Here is a 20,861-nt window from a genome sequence, read left to right on the forward strand (position 1 = left end):
ATTACACGACATATGCAATAAAAATGTCTTTCTTGAGTGAATTTATCCAAGTTGTTACTTTCTTCCTCAGGAAACTCCCTGAGTAAGATTCTACATCGTCAAAAAGGGCAGTAGCAATTTCTTCAATCAATCCAAGAATAATAAAAGGGATGTATGTATTTATTAAATTCTGTTATAAACATCAAAATATATACCTGCAAGTATGTCAGGAGGAAGAAATGTTGGCCTTCCTAATATTTTATCCTGCCACTGATTATTAAAGGGAATTGTCATCTTGAGACATATCATAAATATTGATATACAGAAATACATTAAGATATATTAATGTCTAAATATCTAGACATTGTGGATAGAAAGGATGAAAGGGGAAGGGAATGAAGAAGGGATGCAACTTACTATGTGTTCATCAATGACTTAGTGAAGATATATATATATATATATATATATATATATATATATATATATATATATATATCTTTATATATATGCTTATATATATATTCCCCCAAACTTCCTTTGAAATAAATTAACCTATCTGGGCCTCAGTTTCTTCCTCTAAAAAATGAAGCACTAGATAAAGTCCCTTTTTCTTCTAATACTCTGTGAGTATCTTGAGACAAAATTCACCTGGCTAATTTTCTTTCTAATAGAGTGTAAGTAACAAAATTTCAATAGCATTTTATGAATGGTCATTAGATATTATTTGTTAATCTCTAAACATATTTTCCATTATTTAGACAATTAACATGGTATTAATACTTTTTTGTTTTCTCTTAAAATTAGTGGAGGAATAAATGATGCTATCTGACTTAATAATATATTCAGAGAAGAATTGTTTTACATTATTAATGTCATTGGAACAGCAGTGGTATTTGTTTAGCTTATCTATTTCATTCTGACATAACATTACAGTTTCATTTCATTGATCAACATTCTTTATGGACATTATTTATACCAAACAAGAAAATCAACAAAGATAGATTACAGCTTGGAAATAATTTTCACTTTCCTTGTTGCTTCGCATTTTCACTCTTCATATTTTTAATGAGTTTATTTCTTAAGGATGAAGAAATACAAGGCAGAGAAAATAGAAGAAATAAAGTGCTAAGGAAACAATTTCCCTGACTGATTTCAGATGACATTGGACCCATAAATTAATAAGAATGGGACCTAGAGTGAACAATATGTGATCGAACTGGGGATAATAGGAAATATTATACATTATTGATGCATGTTTTATGAGAATCTATTATACCTAAACATTTTAGAAAAGATGAGAATTATAGGTTAGTATCCTATAATGTACTCCAACATGAAACTTTTTTTCCATTGCAGTATTTAAGAAATATAATTATCAGAGTAGTTAAAATGTGCAAACTGACAGACAAAATAAATGCACTGAAAATAAGACATTAATTATGACAGCAAGTGAAGAAAATTTGTTATCTGTATTTAAAAGCAAAGAACATATTTAATATTTGGTATTAGAAGTATTCAGAGTATATGTATATGCTCACATAATGTGGTATGATAGAGGAAAACTATATTTGGAGTCAGCTATTTACCTTTAGAAAAAATTTCTTTGGCTCTCAATTTTCTTATCTGTAAATTGAGACTGTCTCAAATTCTAAATCCTACAAACATTGATTCTTTGTCTCACAGAGAAATGTGAGGTCATTAAAAGTATGGTACGATTTCCTAAGTGCAGTCCAGCCACCTCTCCTCCTTCTATTTATTTCTGTGCTTGCTTTGTTTTTATTTACAAAAGAATGAGGGCTAGCCCTGAGATCAAAACTCACCTTTGATGCTTACTACCTGTCTGACCTTGGATAAGTCACATGCTTTCCCTGGTCCTTAGATTCTTTTCCTATAGAATGAAGGAGTTGGTCTAGATGGCCCCTGGGGTCCCTTCTAACTCAGATTTTTGATCCTAAGTGCTGATTCCCCAGATGAATAGGCTATCTGTTCAAGTTTATTTCATTATCTTGGCAAAAAGTAGCTTCACCCCTGAAAGCTTCCCCTCTTCCCAACTTCCTTATTACTGTTGGAGGCACCATAGTCTTCTCACTCACCTATGCTTATTACACCAGTCTTCCTTAACCACTCCTCACCCCACATATCTAATCTATTGCCAAATCTTGTCATTTCTAATTTCACAGCATCTCTTGTATGTATTCTTTCCACCACCCTAATTCAGGCCCTTATCACATCTCAAATGTACTATGGCAATAGGTTTATAATTTCCTTGTCCCCACTACAATCCATCCATGGCTTAGGTGCCAAAGTAGTGTTTTTTTAGCTCATAGGTCTGACCATGTCACCCTCCTATTCAGTAATCTCTATTGGCTTCCTGCTACCACCAATATCAAATATAAAGTCCTTTGTTTACTACTTAAAATTCTTCATAACCTGGTTCCTTCCTACCCTCCAATCTTATATTTTATTCTCCTTCATGTACTATATGATCTAGCTACACTAGCTTGCTTGCAATCTTAGCATTTGGCACTCCATCTCCCATCTCATTGGCTTTTTATTTGCCGTTCTCCATGCCCAGAATGCTGTCCCTCTTTACCTCCATCTCTTCGATTCTCTTGCTTCTTTCAAGGCTCAGCTAAAATCCTGTTTAATGTAAGAGGCTATCCTTGCTTCTCCCAGCTGCAAATGTTTTCCACTTTGAGACTACCAGCCATATAGTCTGTATGTATTGTGCATATACTTAGTTATTTACATCTTGTCTCCTTAATTAGAATGTGAGCTGCTTGAGGACAAGGAGTATTTTTACCTTTCTTAGTAATCTTAGTGCTTAACAAAGTGCCTGTTACCTACCTAGTAATCAGAAGATAAATGCTTGTTGATCAATTGGCTCACTGTTGAAAATAGTAAGATCAAAGAAAAAAAGGAATGTAAGAGGAATGAGAAAAGAAACCAGTCTCGAAATTGAGGGAAAGATAAAAGAAAATAATTTGTAACAAAATCATTTTGTATGAAGTAATTTTTTCCTGAATCTTTATATATCTTCAGGATAGAGGGAGAAAGACTATTGTTAAAGGCAGAGTCAGATTTTCAGAAACAAGCCTCTTCCATCCATAATATGATTTCTTCAAAGATCATTGTGTCTCTTGACTCTTAGCCATGTATCATGTCTAGGAGAATATCAGTATTAAAAAAATAGGGTTTTGTTTCATGAGGCATCTAAGGATTGTTGAAAATGCTGTGTAACTTCCCAAATGCAGTCCATCTTGCTATAAACCTAAAGCTCAATTCTGAGATGAATGAATTGTCTGGCTGTAGTTTTTGTCCAAGATACTGTTGGGCCAGCTCTATGAGCTCTCTATCCATCTACACATCAGAAGTGTTACAGGGCGGAGAGTACTACATTTGGAGAGGCCCGGCTTTGTATCCTACCTCTGACCTTTACTTTGGTAAGTGACTTAACCTCCCCTGAATTGTAGTCTTTGTTTCTGTAAATTGAAAGGATTGGACTAGGTGACTCCTGAGGTTCTTTCCACTTTTAAATCTATGATCATATGGTCCTTGAATCTTCCTTCTTTGCTGGACCTTGTAACCAGTCAGTTGCTATATCTTGTTGATTCTAACCCAACAGCCTCTGTTTCTTGATCTGCTTCTCTTGCTTCACATTCTCTACTCCAATCCAAGCTCTCATAACATCTCACCTTGAATATTGCAATAATATTCTAAGTGGTTTCCCATTTTCCAATATCTCTCCACTCCATTTCATCTTCCACAAAGTGGCCCAGCTGATATTCTTTTTTGTTGTTGTTGTTGTTGTTTTAAAGGCCTGACCATGTAACTTCTTTGATCAGAAATGTTCATTGCTTCCCCAGGGCCTCGAAGATAAAATAAAAAATCTTAAGTATGACAGTTAAATCCCTCTACAACCTGCCTCCTACCAGTTTTATTTTGTATTATTGTTATGTTATTATTATACCTTCCAGTTTTATTTTGTATTATTCCCTTTAATCAGTTCTTCATTGCAGCCAGACTGGCCTGCTAGCCATTTCTTGTCAGTGCCTTATGTACGATTCTTAAGGGTTGGGATGATTTCATTTTTATATTTGTTTGCTTTGTACTTAATAATTGTTGAATAAATGTTTGTTTAATTGAATTGTTGGATTTTTATATGTACCTTTTTACATGTACTGCATTGGTCTATCCATATATCTACATAGGTAACTGTAACGGCAACGACACTGGCATAGCCAGGATGGCTGCTAGTGCAGGTTCTTTTATCTGCTTTACTAGGAAAGACAGCTTTTTCAGGGGTCAACAATCTTCTTTAATTACATAAAATACAAACAGAGAAAATACAGAGAAGAGAAATAAAAACCAACAGACAGGGCTCTACTGTTTGAATCAAAGCAAAACTGCTATATATACACTTTACATTCGCCACCGGATCAAGAGAGTCTTTAACTCTGAGGTGTTGGGGAGCTCTGAACAGACAGCCACTCGGAGTCTCAACCCGGAATCACAAGATTCTTCTTGTAAGGGAGCCCCCAAAGCAAAAGCTCACCTCTCAGAATATATGCTCTCTCGGCTAATAGGCTCAGAGCCAGAAGGCATCACAACCATCCTGACTCAGCTCCTAATTAGAAATTAGCAAAAGGTCTATAAGCCTTCCTACAAGCAAGCAAGCTTCCCTTAATGGGCTCCACATGAGGCCTATTGATGGGCAGAGAAGATCTTATTCCCCATTGACCTTATAGTAGCTTTCACTTTCCTTCCTCACTTGAAAAGATTGTTTATACTTCATAGGTATCTCACTCCTAGGTGTTCTCCACCAGAATTAGGGTCCTAAATATTCATTCCCTGAACTCTTTGAAATCTCTTCCCCTGCAATCTAGAGGGCATGTCAGACAATGTTTAGTTTTCTCCTGATTATCTACAAATGAACTAAAAAATGGCATGGATATTTCCTCCTGGTGGTGCAATGGATAGAATGGTTGGCTTGGATTTAGGAAGACCTGGATTCAAATCTGCCCTCAGACACTTACTGGTTGTATGTATGACTCCGGACAAGTCATTTAACATGTCTGCCTCTGTTTCCTGATCTATAATATGAGCACCTATGTCCTAGGGTGGTTGTGAGGATCAGATGAGATAATAATCCTAAAACACTTAGCATGGTGCTTGGCATATAGTAAGCTCTATATAAGTTACAGCTATTATTATTAGGTTTTGATCACTTCTGTTTCAGCAGCCAATCTCTCCTTATTTGCCAAGTATCAGGTCATGAATGTCAGTTTGTGAAAATTTAGTTTTCATTTTATTTCATTTACATGGCTATTTGTAATGGTTCATACTTGTACCATTTTTTTTGAAAAGTGGATGATGTACTGGCATTACCACGTTATAAGCATCTGATTGGCTCAGTGGGTACTGTGGGACTTGGTGTCAGGAAGATCTTACTTCAAATATGGCCCCAGATATCAATTGGTTATGTGACCCAGGGCAAATCACCTAAACTCCTTCAACTCAATTTCATCGTCTTTAAGATGGGGACAGCGATAGTGCCTGCCTCATGAAGTTGTTGGGAGGATCAAATGAATTAACATATATGAAGTGCTTAGCAAACCCTAAAGCTGCATATAAATGTTAGTGACTATGTATGTGTCGATACTGTGCTTTAAATAGCTATCATTTCAAGTCCCTAAAGGATACCATAAGTGATTCTGGATATAGAGAACAAGGGAAGAATTTCTCTGGCTTCATCTAGAAAGACTCAGCTGGTCAGTTTTTCAGGACTAAATGATCAAAGGTCTTTAGCCCATTGTGGTCCTTTACTATATTGCCAGGCTGTCCTGTATCCTTCTAGCTGCTGATCTTCAAGATGTCTTATTAAATTGGGGGTGAGAGGTGGGGCAGTTAAAGATAGGAAAGGGTAAAGAGGGCAACTTCTGTGTTGCAGAAACCCTATCAAAAACCTTTTTTAATCTGTGGCTGCAGATTCTCAAAGTGAAGAAACTGAATCAGCCTCTTAAGTTTAGGATATGTGACATCTTGGTAAGTTGGGGTCCTTTTTGCTTTGAAAATACTTGGAACTTATAAATTCTTTCTAAAAGGCCTTGCTTTTCACCTTAGGATAACCATCTCAAAAAGAATAAAGTTGGGGAAAGTGTCCTTGACAAAGTAAAGACTTGTGCTTGATGGGCCCTTCAGCACAGGGATATATTTATTTTATTTTTTTCAGACTTGTTTTATATAGTGAAAAAAAAGAAAAGAAAAGAAAGAGGAAAAGAACCAAAGACTCTGGGTTTGAGGAGCCCCAGGCAATGTACTGATGGAAAGGCTGTGTCTGTATTGGGGTTTTTTTGTTTGTTTTGTTTTGTTTTTTGTTTTATTGTACGTTGTTAATATTGTAAAGATTTTACGGGTTACTTTTTGCACTTTGCAAAATGCTTTATAATAATGTGTGTTAATTTTACCTAGAGCAGAGATATGAAATAGGTTAGTAGCATTATTTTCATTTAACAGAGGAGAAGAATCTTTACAAGGGAAGTTCCTTTCTTTCCCAGAACCTCTGGAGAATTTATGTCAAAGACTGAAACATTTAGACTGAAGCTTCTAAAGTCTGTTGTTAGAACCCATTGAACTGAAGCAGAATTTCATTTGACCCCCTAAGGTCTCAAAATGGATATTTTCCCAGTATTAGAGTTCCTGGATAAAGAATTTTTTTCATACCAAGTCCCTCTGTAACTTCTATCAAGTCCACTGCAGGGCTCCCCTGAAATCTGCTGCCTCCCCCACTGTGGGTGCCATCCCTCATCTGCTCTAGTCTTCATTTGCATGATTGCTCTGCTGCCATGGTCTTTTCACTTTATTCTACTTGAGTAGTCACCCTATTGGTATGGTAGCTCTGTTGGCTATCTCTTGGTGCAGATTTGGTACTTTAGCGGGTATCCTCACTTGGAAATGTATCTCCTCTGTTTACAAATCATCTGCCATTGCAAGAGTCTCACCTGAGAATGAGAAGGAATTCTTTGACAGTCACAGAAATTTGAAAACTGGGAAGAGAGCTCAGAGCTAATCCTCTAACATGCCTGACAAGTGATGATCCCACTTCTGTTTGAAGACCTCTGAGCAGAGGGAAAACACTACCCCTCAAGGCTCCCCATTCCACTTTTAGACAGCTCTAACAGAGTTTTCCCTGACATCAAGACTAAATTAGCTTCTTTGCAACTTATACATATTGTACCCGCTTCAGGGACCAAACAGGACCAGACTAATCCCTTATCCACACAACTTTCAAATACTTGATGATGGCTACCATGTCTCCCTTGAGTCTTTATTTTTTTTCCTCCTAGCTAAACAGGCCCACTTCCTTCATTAGCATTTTGTGTCTTCTAATAGTAAGATATTGTGGTAGAGCAGAAAGAGTATTCTCTCTGAAGTAAGAAGACCTGGATTTCCTCCCAGCTTCTGCCAACTACTGCTTTTATGATTGTAGGCAAATAATTTAATTGTTTTCCTCAATGATAAAATAAAACAATTGGGTAAAATGCTTTTTGAACTTTTTAGCTGAGACAGTCTACAAATATACGACATTCCTTCCTTCCTAAAACTATTAACACGTGGAATGAGCTAAATAAACAATTGTCACATGAGATTTGGGGGAGTGACATATCTGTGATATCACATTTTATCTTAGTGCTGTTGGGAGAGAACATGAACACTGGACTAAATCTTATGGCCCAGCTTCAATTCTGGATATGACATTAACTATTTGTGTGATCTTAGGCAAGTCCCTTTACCTCTATCTATAAAATATGTCTGATGGAGTTCTGGCACATTAGTATGTCGCCTAGGAGAGGTTAGGGAGCTTGCTTCCAGGGGAATTATGAAAGCATGTATAGTTTCTAAGAGACTATGGATCAGGTATAGATATTCCGTAACTGGTTCTGGTTGGCTATGTTATTAGGAGTAAGCCTTTTATTTGACTGTATAGTCAGAACCATCAGTGTCTCTAAAGATCCTGTGTTAGCTTCAACCACCTCTTTTGGTTTCATTCACTCTTTTAACTTAATTTGTTGACTTCTTTGCTCATGGAATCTTGTGAGGGACTGTCCTATAAAGATAAAAGACATTCGGGACTTCTCTGAAGCATGTGGTCCAAGAAATGGATCACACTTCTTGGCCTCTGTGATTGTTCATTTTCCATGCTAGGTGAAGGGAGTAGAGTCTCTAAATGAAACCAAAAGAGAAGTCTAGTGCTAGATTTATGGCCAAGGAGTGATTAAAGAATGAAAAAAAGTAGCACTTAAATAGGTAGTACTAGAAAGAAGTGCCTTAGGAGTTGACAGACTGAAGAGATTGTCAGAGAAGGACTTGAGACTTGAACCTCATAATTTGGTAGGCTGAAAAGAAGAACTTGATGACAATCCTCATTTTTGATTGCAGTTGGAATTCTTAGAAAGTTGACCCATGTTCTGTGCTAAATTGGCAAAGTTATTTACTACCAGAAAAGTCACCAAGAATATTGTGACTTCCTGTTCATTATATGGCCACCAAGTCTTACAATTCTCAAATTCTGTAGTTTTGTGGTTTTGGAACATCCATCACAAAGATTTTTACTTATCTCAAGCTAAAAGTTTCCTTATATGCTCAAAAGCCTACTATGAAGTCTGCTAGGCTGCTTGTTTGTTCTCAAACATGCTGGTGCACAATTAGCTGACTAAAGCTCTCTGTTAATTTAGCCCTGCTTCATTTCACTGACGATGGTAGTGGTTACATAGAAATGGGATCATCAATATCACTGTAAATGACTATAGCTATAACAGGATAGCAGTGAACTTCTTGGACAAACAATTCAGTAATTGTTAATTTGCTCTTTTTAAAAATATATTTTAATTATTTTATTAAATCTTTCCTGATTACATGTAAAAAAAATTAACATCCATTTTTTAACAATTTAAGTTCCAAATTATCTCCTTCCTAATTGACCCAAACTCTCCTTGAGAAGGTAAGCAATTTGATTTCAGTTATACATGTGATGGCATGCAAACCACATTTTCATATTAGACTGTGGCAAAAGAAAACACAGACAAAAAAAGAAAGAAAAATGGAGAAAATAAAAACGTATACCTCACTCTGCATTCAGAGTTCATCACTTCTCTCTCAGGAGGTGGATAGCATTTTCATCAAGGGTCTTCTGCAATTAACTTGGATCATTGGCTTGATCAGAGTAGCTAAATCTGTCACAGTTGATCATCCTTGCAATATTGGTATTACTGTGTATAATGTTTTCTTGGTTCTGCTACCTTCCCTTTGAATGATTTCATACAAGTCTTTGCAGGTTCTTCTGAAACCATCCTGCTGGTGATTTCTTATAGAGCAATATATTCCTTCGTAAGCATATACAACCACTTGTTCAGTCATTCCCAAATTGTTGGGCATTCATTCCTTTGATTTCCAATTCATTGTGACCACAAAAAGAGCTACTTTAAATATTTTTTTGTACAAATAGCTCCTTTTACCTTTTTTCTTTTTTTGATCCCTTTGGGATACAGATATTTCCCTTGTAAGAATAGTATTGCTGGATCAAAGGGTATGCACCATCTTATATCCCTTTCAGCCTCATTCCAAAGTGTTCTTCAGAATGGTAGGATGAGTTCACAACTCCACCAACAATGCATTAGTGTTCCAATTTTCCTACATCCCCTCCAGCATTTATCATTTTCCTTTTCTGTCATGTTAGTGAATCTGATAAGTGTGAAGTTGTACCTCAGAATTGTTTTAATTTCTCTAATCTGTAGTGATTGAGTATTTTTTCATGTGACTCTTGATAGCTTTGATTTCTTCTTATGAAAGTTGTCATATCCTTTGATAATTTATCAACTGGGGAATGGCTTTTATTTTTATAGATTTGACTCAGTTCCCTTTATCTTTGAGAAAGGAGGCCTTTATAAAATGAAGTTATAAACTATTTTCTCAGTTTCCTGTTTTCCTTCTAACTTTGGCCACACAGTTTGGTGAATTTCATATAATTAAAATTAGCTATTTTACTTCCCCTGATCCTCTCTCTTGTTTGGTCATGAATGCTTCCCTCATCCAAAGATCTGACAGGTAAATTTTTCTATGATCCCCTAATTTACTTATGATATTACCCTTTATGTCTAAAATCATTTATCCATTTTCATGTTACCTTGCTATAAGTATGAGATGTTGGTCTATACCTAGTTTCTGCCAAATGTTTTTTTTTTCAATTTTCCCAGCAGTTTTTGTCAAACAGTGAGTTCTTAGCCCCAAAGTTTGGATCTTAGGGTTTATCAAATATTAGGTTACTGTGGTCATTCACTACAGTATATTGTGTACCTAATCTGTTCCACTTATCTGCCGCTCTTTATTTCTTAGCAGCACCAGATTGTTTTGATGATTACCTCTTTGTAATAGAGTTTTAAATCCGGTATTGCTAGACTACATTCCTCCACATTTTTTTCACTGATTCCCTTTATATTTTTTGACTTTTTCTTTGTCTAGATAAATTTTGTTATTTTTTCTAGCTCTATAAAATAATTCTTTGGTACTTTGATTGGTATGGCTTTAAATAAGTAAATTAACATAGGTAGAGTTGTTGTTTTTGTTATATTGGCTTGGACTACACATGAACAATTAATATTTCTCTAATTGTTTAGATCTGTCTTCATTTCTGTGAAAAGTGTTTAATAATTGTGTTCATATAATCCCTGGGTTTGTATTGGATGGTAGACACTCATTTTATATTGTCTGCAGTTATTTTAAATGGAAGGTCTCTTTCTGTCTCTTCCCACTGGATTTTGTTAGCAGTATATAGAAATTCAGATGATTTATGTGTGTTTATCTTATATCCTTAACTTTGCTAAAGTTGTTAATTGTTTCGGCTAGTTGTTTTAATGGATTCTCTAGGGCTGATTAAGTATATCATCATATCCTCTGAAAAGAGTGATAATTTTGTTTCCTCTCTGCGTATTTTTATTCTTTCATTTTTTGGTCCTATTGTTATACCTAGCATTTCTAGTGTAGTAGTGAATAATAGTGGTAAGAATGGCCATCCTTGTTTCAGCCCTGATCTTATTGAGAAGGCTTCATGTTTATCTCTTACAGATTGATCTTAGTTTTAGATAGATGCTACTTATCAGTAAGGAAAAGCCTCATTTACTCCTGCACTTTCTAGTTCTTGTGGTTGTTGCTTTTAAAATAGGAATGAGTGTTGTATTTTGTCAAAGGCCTTCTCACATCTATGGATATACTCTTATAATTTTTGTTGTTTCTGTTATTTATATGGTCACTTATTCTGATAGTTTTCCCAATATTGAACCAGCCCTGCATTCCTGGTATACATACCACCTGCTCCTAGTATATGATCTTTGTGATATATTGCTGTAATCTTCTTGCTAGTGTTTTATTTAAAATTTTTGCATCAATATTCATTAAGGAAATTGGTCTATAGGTTTTCTTCTCTGTTTTTGCTCTGCCTGGCTTAGGTTTTAGCACCATATTTGTATCATAAAAGGAATTTGGTAGGATTACTTCTTTACCTATTTTTTCAAATAGTTTGGGATTAATTGTTCCTTAAATGTTTGGTAAAATTCATGTGTGGAACCATCTGGTCCTGGCAATTTTTTCTTTAATGGCTCATTGATGGCTTATTCAATTTCTTTTTCTAAGATAGGGTTATTTAAGTATACTATGTCCTCTTCTGGTAATCTGGGCAGTTTATATTTTTTTAAATATTCATCCATTTCACTTAGTCAGTTTTATTGTCATATAATTGGGAAAAATAACTCCTAAGAGTTGCTTTGATTTCATCTTCATTAGTAGTGCATCCACTCTTTTTGTTTTTGATACTAATAATTTGGTTTTCTTTCTTTATTTTAATCACATTAACCAATGATTTATCTATTTTATTGATTTTCCTATAAACCAGCCCCTATTTTTATTATTAGTTAAATTTTTTCTTAACTTTCAGTTTTATCAGTCTCTCTTTTGGTATTCAGGAATTTCATCTGGTACTTGCCTATTTTTATTCTTTTTAATTCATTCTTCTTTCTAGGTATTTTTTTCATTGTATGGGTTTAGATATATAAATTTTACCTTAAGTGCTATTTTGGCTGCATCCCACAAATTTTGGAATGTTCTCTCATTGTCATTTTCTTTTCTGAAATTCCTGATTGTTTCTATGATTTGGTCTTTGATCCAGATGTGGACATAGGCAATAGATTTGCCAAATAGCATTTGATGTGGTGTCTAGTGCTGTGTCTAGTACTAATACAAGTGAAACCTCTCATTTCTTTCTTACCACTTGCTAGCTTCCCTTACTGTTTTGCCTTGAGAGTTCCCAATGCAGCTGCTGCTTCTCTTACCACCATCTAGTCCCACCATTGGTATTTCATCCATGTGAGCTCTAGGCCAGTCTCCAACCACATATCACAAATCTTTCCTTCTGACCTCCTAAGTTTTCTTACACTGGATGAATGTCTCATTTTTGGCCCTGCCACTACAGAATTTGATATGAGGCATTATCTTAAAGATATATGGAGTGGGATATTGGGAGAGATTGGTTGAGTGCTTTTTCTACTTGCCATCTTGGCTTTGCCACTCAGAAGTCCCTAATTTGCTCATAACAACACAACCCTTTTATAGTTAACCAACAACCATTTAATGCCTAGTGTATATGTGTATATATATATATGTATATATATATATATATATATAGATAGATAGATAGATAGATAGATAGATAGATAGTATAGAAGGTATATTTCTGTCTGAAGTGGGCTCCAGGCACTACCTGCATGGTGTTATACTTAAATATGAAAGTATAATTTTGGGAGTACACAGTTGATAACATTGGCTTGAAAAATGGACCTATTTTAGGGATTCTCAGATTGAATTACTGAGGATTAGTAAAGCAATGAAATGGCCCATTAAATGTTGCAGCAGGCTGTTTTCTAACTTGACCTGTGGACATAATGATGTTGGTACCTCCATATAACCAAGTAGAATAAAATTCTATCTTCAAAAGCCTTGATGATCTTAAGATTATATGTAACTGAAAGAAAGATATTAAGATATATATAAACATCCAAGGCAAAATATGGACTTTCAATAAAATAGAGGGCTTTCAAGCTTTCTCAGTGAAAAGACCAGAGCTGAATAGAAAATTTGACTTTCCAACACAAGAATCAAGAGAAGCATGAAAAGGTAATCAAGAAAAAGAACAAGAAAAAGAAATTGCAAGGAACTTACTAAAGTTGAACTGTTTTGTTTACATTCCTACATGGAAAGATGATGTGTATGATTCATGAGACCTCAGTATTAGGGTAGATGAAGGGAATATGCATATATATATATTTGTTTATATATATATGTATATATATATGTGACTGTGTATGTATACATATACATATATATATATATATAGAGAGAGAGAGAGAGAGAGAGAAGACATAGGGTGAGTTGAAGATGAAGGGAAGATATCTAAAAGAAATAAAATCAAATTAAGGGATGAGAGAGGAATATATTGAGAGAGGGAGATAGGGAGAGATAGAATGGGGTGGATTATCTCGCATAAAGGTGGCAAGAGGAAGCAGTTCTGTGGGAGGAGGGGAGAGGGCAGGTGAGGGGGGAATGAGTGAATCTTGCTGTCTTCAGATTTGGCCTGAGGAGGGAATACCATACATACCCAATTGGGTATCTTACCCCACAGGAAAGAAAAGAGAAGAAGATGAAAAAAGGGGGGATGATGGAGGGGAGGACAGATGGGGGTGGAGGTAATCAAAAACAAACACTTTGGAAAGGGGACAGGGTCAAGGGAGAAAATTCAATAAAGGTGGATGGGTTGGGAAGTGGCAAAATATTGTTAGTCTTTCACAATGTGAGCACTGTGGAAGGGTTATACATAATGATACACATGTGGTCTATGTTGAATTGCTTGACTTCTTAGGGAGGGTGGGTGGGAAGGGAAGAGGGGAGAGAATTTGGAACTCAAAGTTTTAAAAACAGATGTTCAAAAACAAAAAAAAATAGTTTTTGCATGCAACTAGAAAATAAGATACACAGGCAATGGGGCGTAGAAATTTATCTTGCCCTACAAGAAAGGAAGTGAAAAGGGGATGGGAGGGAAGTGGGGTGACAGAAGGGAGGGCTGACTGGGGAAAAGGGCAACCAGAATATAAGCCATCTTGGAGTTGGGGGGGAGGGTAGAAATGGGGAGAAAATTTGTAATTCAAACTCTTGTGAAAATCAATACTTTAAACTAAATATATTTTAAAAAGATATATATAAACGATATAGATATACTATATATAAAAGATATATCTTTTAAATAACAGAATGCAACAGTAATAAAATCAAAATTAATGAAATAGAATAGAAATTGCATGGATTTGAAGAGAATTCAGATTTGTAAAGTATTTTTTAAAATATATTCCAGTACAAAGATTGATGCGAATTCATTTCTTAGCCATGCTGAACATAGTTACATTTTTTTCCTTCATAGGCATTATCATTCCCTTCCAATTATGCAATCTTTATAAAGTGAATATGAGTAAACTTGATAAAATGATATTTTACGAAAGTCAAGGGGGTGGGGTTTGAAGTCAGAGAAGCTTAAAAACGTTTAATACTGTCTATGTAACTTTGTGTAAGTCATTTCCCCAATCTGGGCCTCAGTTTCTTAGTCTGTCAAATAAGGAGGCTAGATTAGGTGAGCTTAAAAGTCCCTCGCTCCTAGTCACAAATCTTACTGTGAAAGAAATAAAGGAAAAAACAGCTTGGTGAATCATTCATCCAAGTACACAGTATTTTCTTTTGCAAATGCCTTCTGTTCACCAGTGTTTATGTTGATTTCTTTGCTTAATAACAGAATGACTCTATAGATATATACAGAGATATTTAGATATAGAAAATATGTATATATGTATATGTGTGTATATGTATACACACACATGTACATACACATGTGAAGTTGTGTTACTTCACAACTTGAATCTAAAGTTTTAATTGGTATTTAAATTGCAATAAAGCCTCCTTTCACTTATTTGTGAACAAAACAAGAGGTTGTTATGTAAAAGTGTTTACCTAGAAACAGTCCCTTGTCAGGGGACTATTTGAAGCAGGCACATTGTATAGTTCTAAGATACTATCTGTTTGATTAAGACTGAGATGTATATTACTTTATACCCCCAATACCCCTCCCCAAAAAAGTAGTGACTTTTCAATAACCTTTCTTTTTCTCAGTATAATGAGATCAACATAATTAAGCATTTTATTGCATTGTAAGGAGGTAGTGTGGAGTAGTGGAGTGTTAGACTTGGAGTCATTAAGACTACTTCGGATCCTGCCTCAGGAAGAATCACATACTAGCTATATGATCCTGGGCAAGTCAATTAATTTCTCTTAGTTTTAGTTTCTTCAGTTGTAAAATAGAGCTAATAATAGTCCCTACTTTACAGGTTTATCATGAAAATTAAATGAGATGATATGTATAAAATACTTTGTAAACCTTAAAGTGCTATATTAATACTAGTTATTAATATCATTTCCTTCTATATTTGTTTCTTGAGCCTAACTCATCTATCCAGTGAGACTATGTCTTCTATTTCTTTTCCATACCCCTTGTTCTCTAGATTTATCTAAAGGTATATAGAAGGTTAAACTTCATTTTTAAAAAATTTGGTTTTCAATAAAATATGTATTGAATGACCTCTCAGTCTCTTCATACATCTTATAATTAGTCTTTTCACTCATGCTTTCACCTGGAATTATACTCACCCTCAATTACTGTCAACTGAGTAAACATTTATCAAGAACCTGCTATGTGCACAGAAGCCCATGTGCAAGTATGCACAGGGATCAGGAAAGAAGTGTGTAACATGGACTCTCCTTGTGGCTTAAAATATTTTTGGAGACGCAAAGTATGCATACACAAAGAAAGTATAGGAAAGACTAATGTATAATAAAGGATTATAGTAAATGAGAAAAACAAGAAGAGCTCTAGGAATTCAAAGTAGAGAAACCATTGTAGGCTGGCAGTGTGAGCTTATCCTTGGAGAAACAAGTAAGGTTTGGCTAAATGGGGTAGAGGATTGCATGTAGACAAAGATCATGGGCAAAGATAGAGAGGTACAATGGAAGTTGAGGACAGTGGAAAGATCAGATTGACTAAAATAAAGGGTTCATGTTGGTGATCAGTGGAAAATAAAGTTGAGTAACCAGAACTGAACTTTCAGAATCAAGCTGAGAAATAGCACATAAGTTATTGGAAATTAGAATTTTTTTCTATTAGGAAATTTAATGAAGGCATGAAAATTGAACTTTGTTGTAATTTTCTAAGAAGCAAAGTAATGATAACACAAAGCATCAGAGATAGGTGTCTGGAATTTGGTTCTTCACTGGACTGAGTATGTGATCTTGGGCTAATAAGTTAATTATGCTATTTATTTATTAAGTGGTCAGATTCTAGATATCCAGATATCTGGATGAAGCTATTATATAACTGTAAAAGCTATTATGTAATTGCTCTGTGTTATTATTGTAAGTACCTTAAATAATGTTATGAGAGCATGAATTAGCCACCTGACCCAACTCGAACAGTCTTGAACCTTTCCTCAGTTGTGAATAAATTGACAAAGGACTTTCATTTTTAAAAAAATTATATTTATTTATTTATAGTTTTCAGCATTTACTTTTACAAGGATTTGAGTTGTGAATTTTCCCCCCTCCCCAAGATGGCATGCAATTTGATATAGGCTGTACATGCACAATCATATTTAACATATTTCCACATTAGTTGTGTTGTGAAAGAACAATCAGAACAAAAAGGAAAAAAAAAACACGAGAAAGGAAAAAAAGAAAGAGAAAATAATATGCTTCAATCTACATTCACCTTCCATAGTTCTTTTTCTGGATGTCAAGAGCATTTTCCATCGTGAGTCTTTAGGAATTGTCTTGGATCATTGTATTGCTAAGAAGAGCTGTCTCTTGAAGGTGGTCATCACACAATGTGGCTGTTATTGTACACAATGTTCTCCTAGTTCTCCCCACTTCACTCAGCATCAGTTCATGTAAGTCTTCCCAGATTTTTCTGAAATCTGCCTGCTTATCATTTCTCATGGAACAATAGTATTCCATTACATTCATATACCACAACTTGTTCAGACATTCCCCAATTGATGGTCATCCCCTCAATTTCCAGTTCTTGGCCACTACAAGGAGAGCTCCTATAAATATTTTTGTACATGTGGGTCCTTTTCCCATTTTTATGATCTCTTTGGAATATAGCCCTAGAAGTGATATTGCTGGGTCAAAGGGTATACACTTTTTATAGCCTTTAGGCTATAGTTCCAAATTCCTCTCCAGAATAGTTGGATCAGTTCACAACTCCACCAACAATGCATTAGTGTTCCAATTTTCCCACATTTTCTCCACTGTTTATCATTTTCCTGTTTTGTCATGTTAGCCAATATGATAGGTGTGATGTGGTGCCTCAGAGTTATTTTAATTTGTATTTCTCTAATCAATAGTGACTTAGAACATTTTTTCATATGACTATACATAGCTTTAATTTCTTCATCTGAAAACTTCCTGTTCATATCCTTTGACCATTTATCAATTGGGGAATGACTTAAATCATAAATTTGACTCAGTTCTCCATATATTTTAGAAATGAGGCCTTTATCGGATACACTGGCTGTAAAAATTGTTTCCCAGCTTTTTTCTTCCCTTCTAATCTTGGTTGCATTGGCTTTGTTTGTACAAAAACTATTATTAGTTTAATGTAATGAAAATTATCCCTTTTGCATTTCATAATGTTCTCTATCTCTTGTTTCATCATAAATTCTTCCATTACCCATAGATCTGACAGGTAAACTATTGCTTGCTCTCATAATTTGCTTATGGTCTCGCGCTTTATGTCTAAATCGTGTACCCATTTTGACTTTATCTTGGTATACGGTATAAGATGTTTCTCTATGTCTAATTTCTGCTATACTTTTTTTCAGTTTTCCCTGCAGTTTTTGTCATATAGTAAGTTCTTATCCCAGAAGATGGAGTCTTTGGTTTTATCAAATGTAGATTACTATAGTCATTGACTATTGTGTCTTATGTACTTAACCTATACTACCACTCTATTTCTTTGCCAGTACCAAGTAGTTTTGATGATTGCTGCTTCAGAATACAGTTTTAGGTCTCATAACAACTAGGCCACCTTTCTTTGCATTTCTTTTCATTAATTCCCTTGACATTCTGGACCTTTTGTTCTTCTAGATGAATTTGTTATTATTTTTTCTAACTTTATAAAGACAAAGGACTTTCAAAATTTGATGAAGGCATGGTAGCATATTGACTGTCACACATATAATGTTTGCTTTGAAATATGTGTTTGTGTATATATGTGTATACATACATATCTATTAATCACTGCTAGCAGTGGTAGCTCAGTGGTAGAACTTGAAATTGTCTGACTTCTCTCATTGTTTACATATAGTAGAAAATCACTAAAAAACTATTAAATGGTACACAGTAAGTGATGGATAGTTATATATCCTTGGGATTTTAAAAATAGGCAAAAGAATATGTGTTATTTTGCCTATGTTTGTTCTTGCCCTGGGTGATATTTCCTTTTTTTCAAATGAATTGTAGAGCTCTACAAATAAAATATTTTTATATGAAACCATGATACCACAATGAGATCATTTGAACTTCTTTAGTGCCTGAGGTTGGCAAAAGGCCACAAGTCATAATTCTGGATAATTCTAGTGATACTGTTTATTGTGCTCTATTGTCTGCCTTTAAGTTAATTCTGGCTGTAACTTTAGATATTAACTTTATCCCTGTTAAGTTTATTACCTTCTCTTATCAGCCTCTTGACAGAGCTAACCATACATCTTTTCATTTTGGAACACTTGGCTTAAAGGAGTATGTTTGAAAAGGATTCATGAATTAATTCAAAATTAAAAACAATCTGTTCCTGACAGCTAATTTTTAAGAATTCTTGTTATATTTTTATATACATAATGTCCTAGAAATAAGATCCTCTGAGTTAATGTCTCTTGAGCCAAGGAAGTTTGCCATCAAATAGCCCTCTCCCTATGTCTGTCTTTTTGTTTTTTTCTGTAAGCAGCTGACAGTAATCCATGAAATGCCTTTTTTAATTTTAGAATGGAAAATTATGTTTTTAATTCACCTTCCACTTAATTTTTCTTTAGAACTACCTTGCTCGACCTTTTAGGAGCCAATATCTACCAGTAACTGAATTGATAAACTTCTGCTCACTATTCCAATTTCTGTCTGAACAAGCAGACAGTTGCCCAATTCTGACAAACTTTTACTTCTGGTTAAACACTTATGTTCCCATGGCATAGAATCTGTAAGACAGTTGGTTCATCTCTTGCTTGTCATTTTTAACACATGGCCTATACAGAATCTCTTCCCATGATGGCCTTACTCAATGCAACTGCTATCACTGATCATATATGAAGATCTTCATTTGCACAAAGACATAAGGAAGGTTAATTGAAAAAAAATCACTGTTTTTATTGCACACTGAATGACCACAAGATTCTAGTCTTTTGCTTTCTAGTGCCCTCTAAAATACCCACCTTTTTTTCCAAAGATGATTCCTCTTTCCCTCTCAGGATATGATAAGAGTAAAGAAACAACTATACTTTGTTGCTCTATTTTTCAGAAATTAATATATCATGCTTGGATCTTGTTAGGGACTAGATCAAACTAAGAACTATTTATGATGCTACCAGGAACTCAGAGATCTGAAAAGACCATCAGAAATGATGGAAGTTGTTGCCGCTATATAACACTATCATGTGTTTTTCAGCTTACATAATGGTCTATCTTCTTTCACTGAGCAATGGTAGAGGAAGAAATATTTACCTTTGCTTCCTCACTTTTTATGTCAGAGGTAACCATAATTCCTTTAGATAAGTAATAATATTCAGCCTACCCCTCCATACATACACAATTAATCACGTTGGCTTGATGTTAACATCTCTCCAGTTCCAATTAGACTTCGTGAAATGAGAGATAGCCAGTATTTGTTTATTTGCATTTATATACATGTATGTTTGTTATTCTGGGTTGTAATCATAGCACATTTCTGGTCTCTTCCCCAACTGGAGACCACAGACCAAACCTAAAAAGAAAAGATGCTTGGGTTTTCTACTGTTTCACAGAATTAGAGGGTGCTCTAAGAGGAGGAGAGGCAAACCCATGCAGAAGTAGAATCTGGTTATTTCAGTTCTTTGCTTTCAAAGAATATTTTTGAGTGTTTCAGGTGTGTGCAGCATTGTTCTAAGCACTAAGGGAATGACAAAGAAATATATGCCACAGTCTTTATTTTCTTCAAACTTACATTCCAGTCTTCAATTTAAAATTACAACAGTAATGTTAATAGTTGACATTTACATTTGACTTTGAGGTTTTTATATGCATTAATTCATTTGATCCTCATAACAATTTTGAAAGGAAAGTATGACTATCCCCACCTTGCAAATAAGGAAAAGGTTTAGACCTTATTTGCCTCAGTTTCTTCATTTGAAAAAATGAGCTGGAAAAGGACATGGCAAACCACTCCAGTTTCTTTGCCAGGAAAATCCCAAATGAGGTCACAAGGAGGTGGACATGACTGAAGAACAACATATTTTCATTTTTTTACTATTTTATTTTTACCTGCCTCTCATTTGAACCCCTGGATTGCCATAACTCAACAGGGCCTGTCAACTATATTCAGAAATGTATTTTTTATTATTGACTACAAAAAAGAAAGTTCCACAGCTGCCATCCAATTATTTCCTTCAGCAAATCATCAGAGAGAGAAGGCTGTCTTTTCTTTAAACACAGACCCTCCT

At 34.9% G+C, this 20,861-nt stretch overlaps 1 protein-coding gene across 1 annotated transcript in view; it reads left to right on the forward strand.

The window, feature by feature from the left end:
• PRKN (parkin RBR E3 ubiquitin protein ligase) overlaps positions 1-20,861 on the forward strand; it is a 1,915,523-nt gene that overhangs the window by 365,642 nt on the left and 1,529,020 nt on the right. The gene's annotated exons all lie outside the window — the stretch shown is intronic.

This window comes from Trichosurus vulpecula, chromosome 7 (assembly GCF_011100635.1).
Source record: "Trichosurus vulpecula isolate mTriVul1 chromosome 7, mTriVul1.pri, whole genome shotgun sequence".
NCBI classification, from domain to species: Eukaryota; Metazoa; Chordata; class Mammalia; order Diprotodontia; family Phalangeridae; genus Trichosurus; species Trichosurus vulpecula.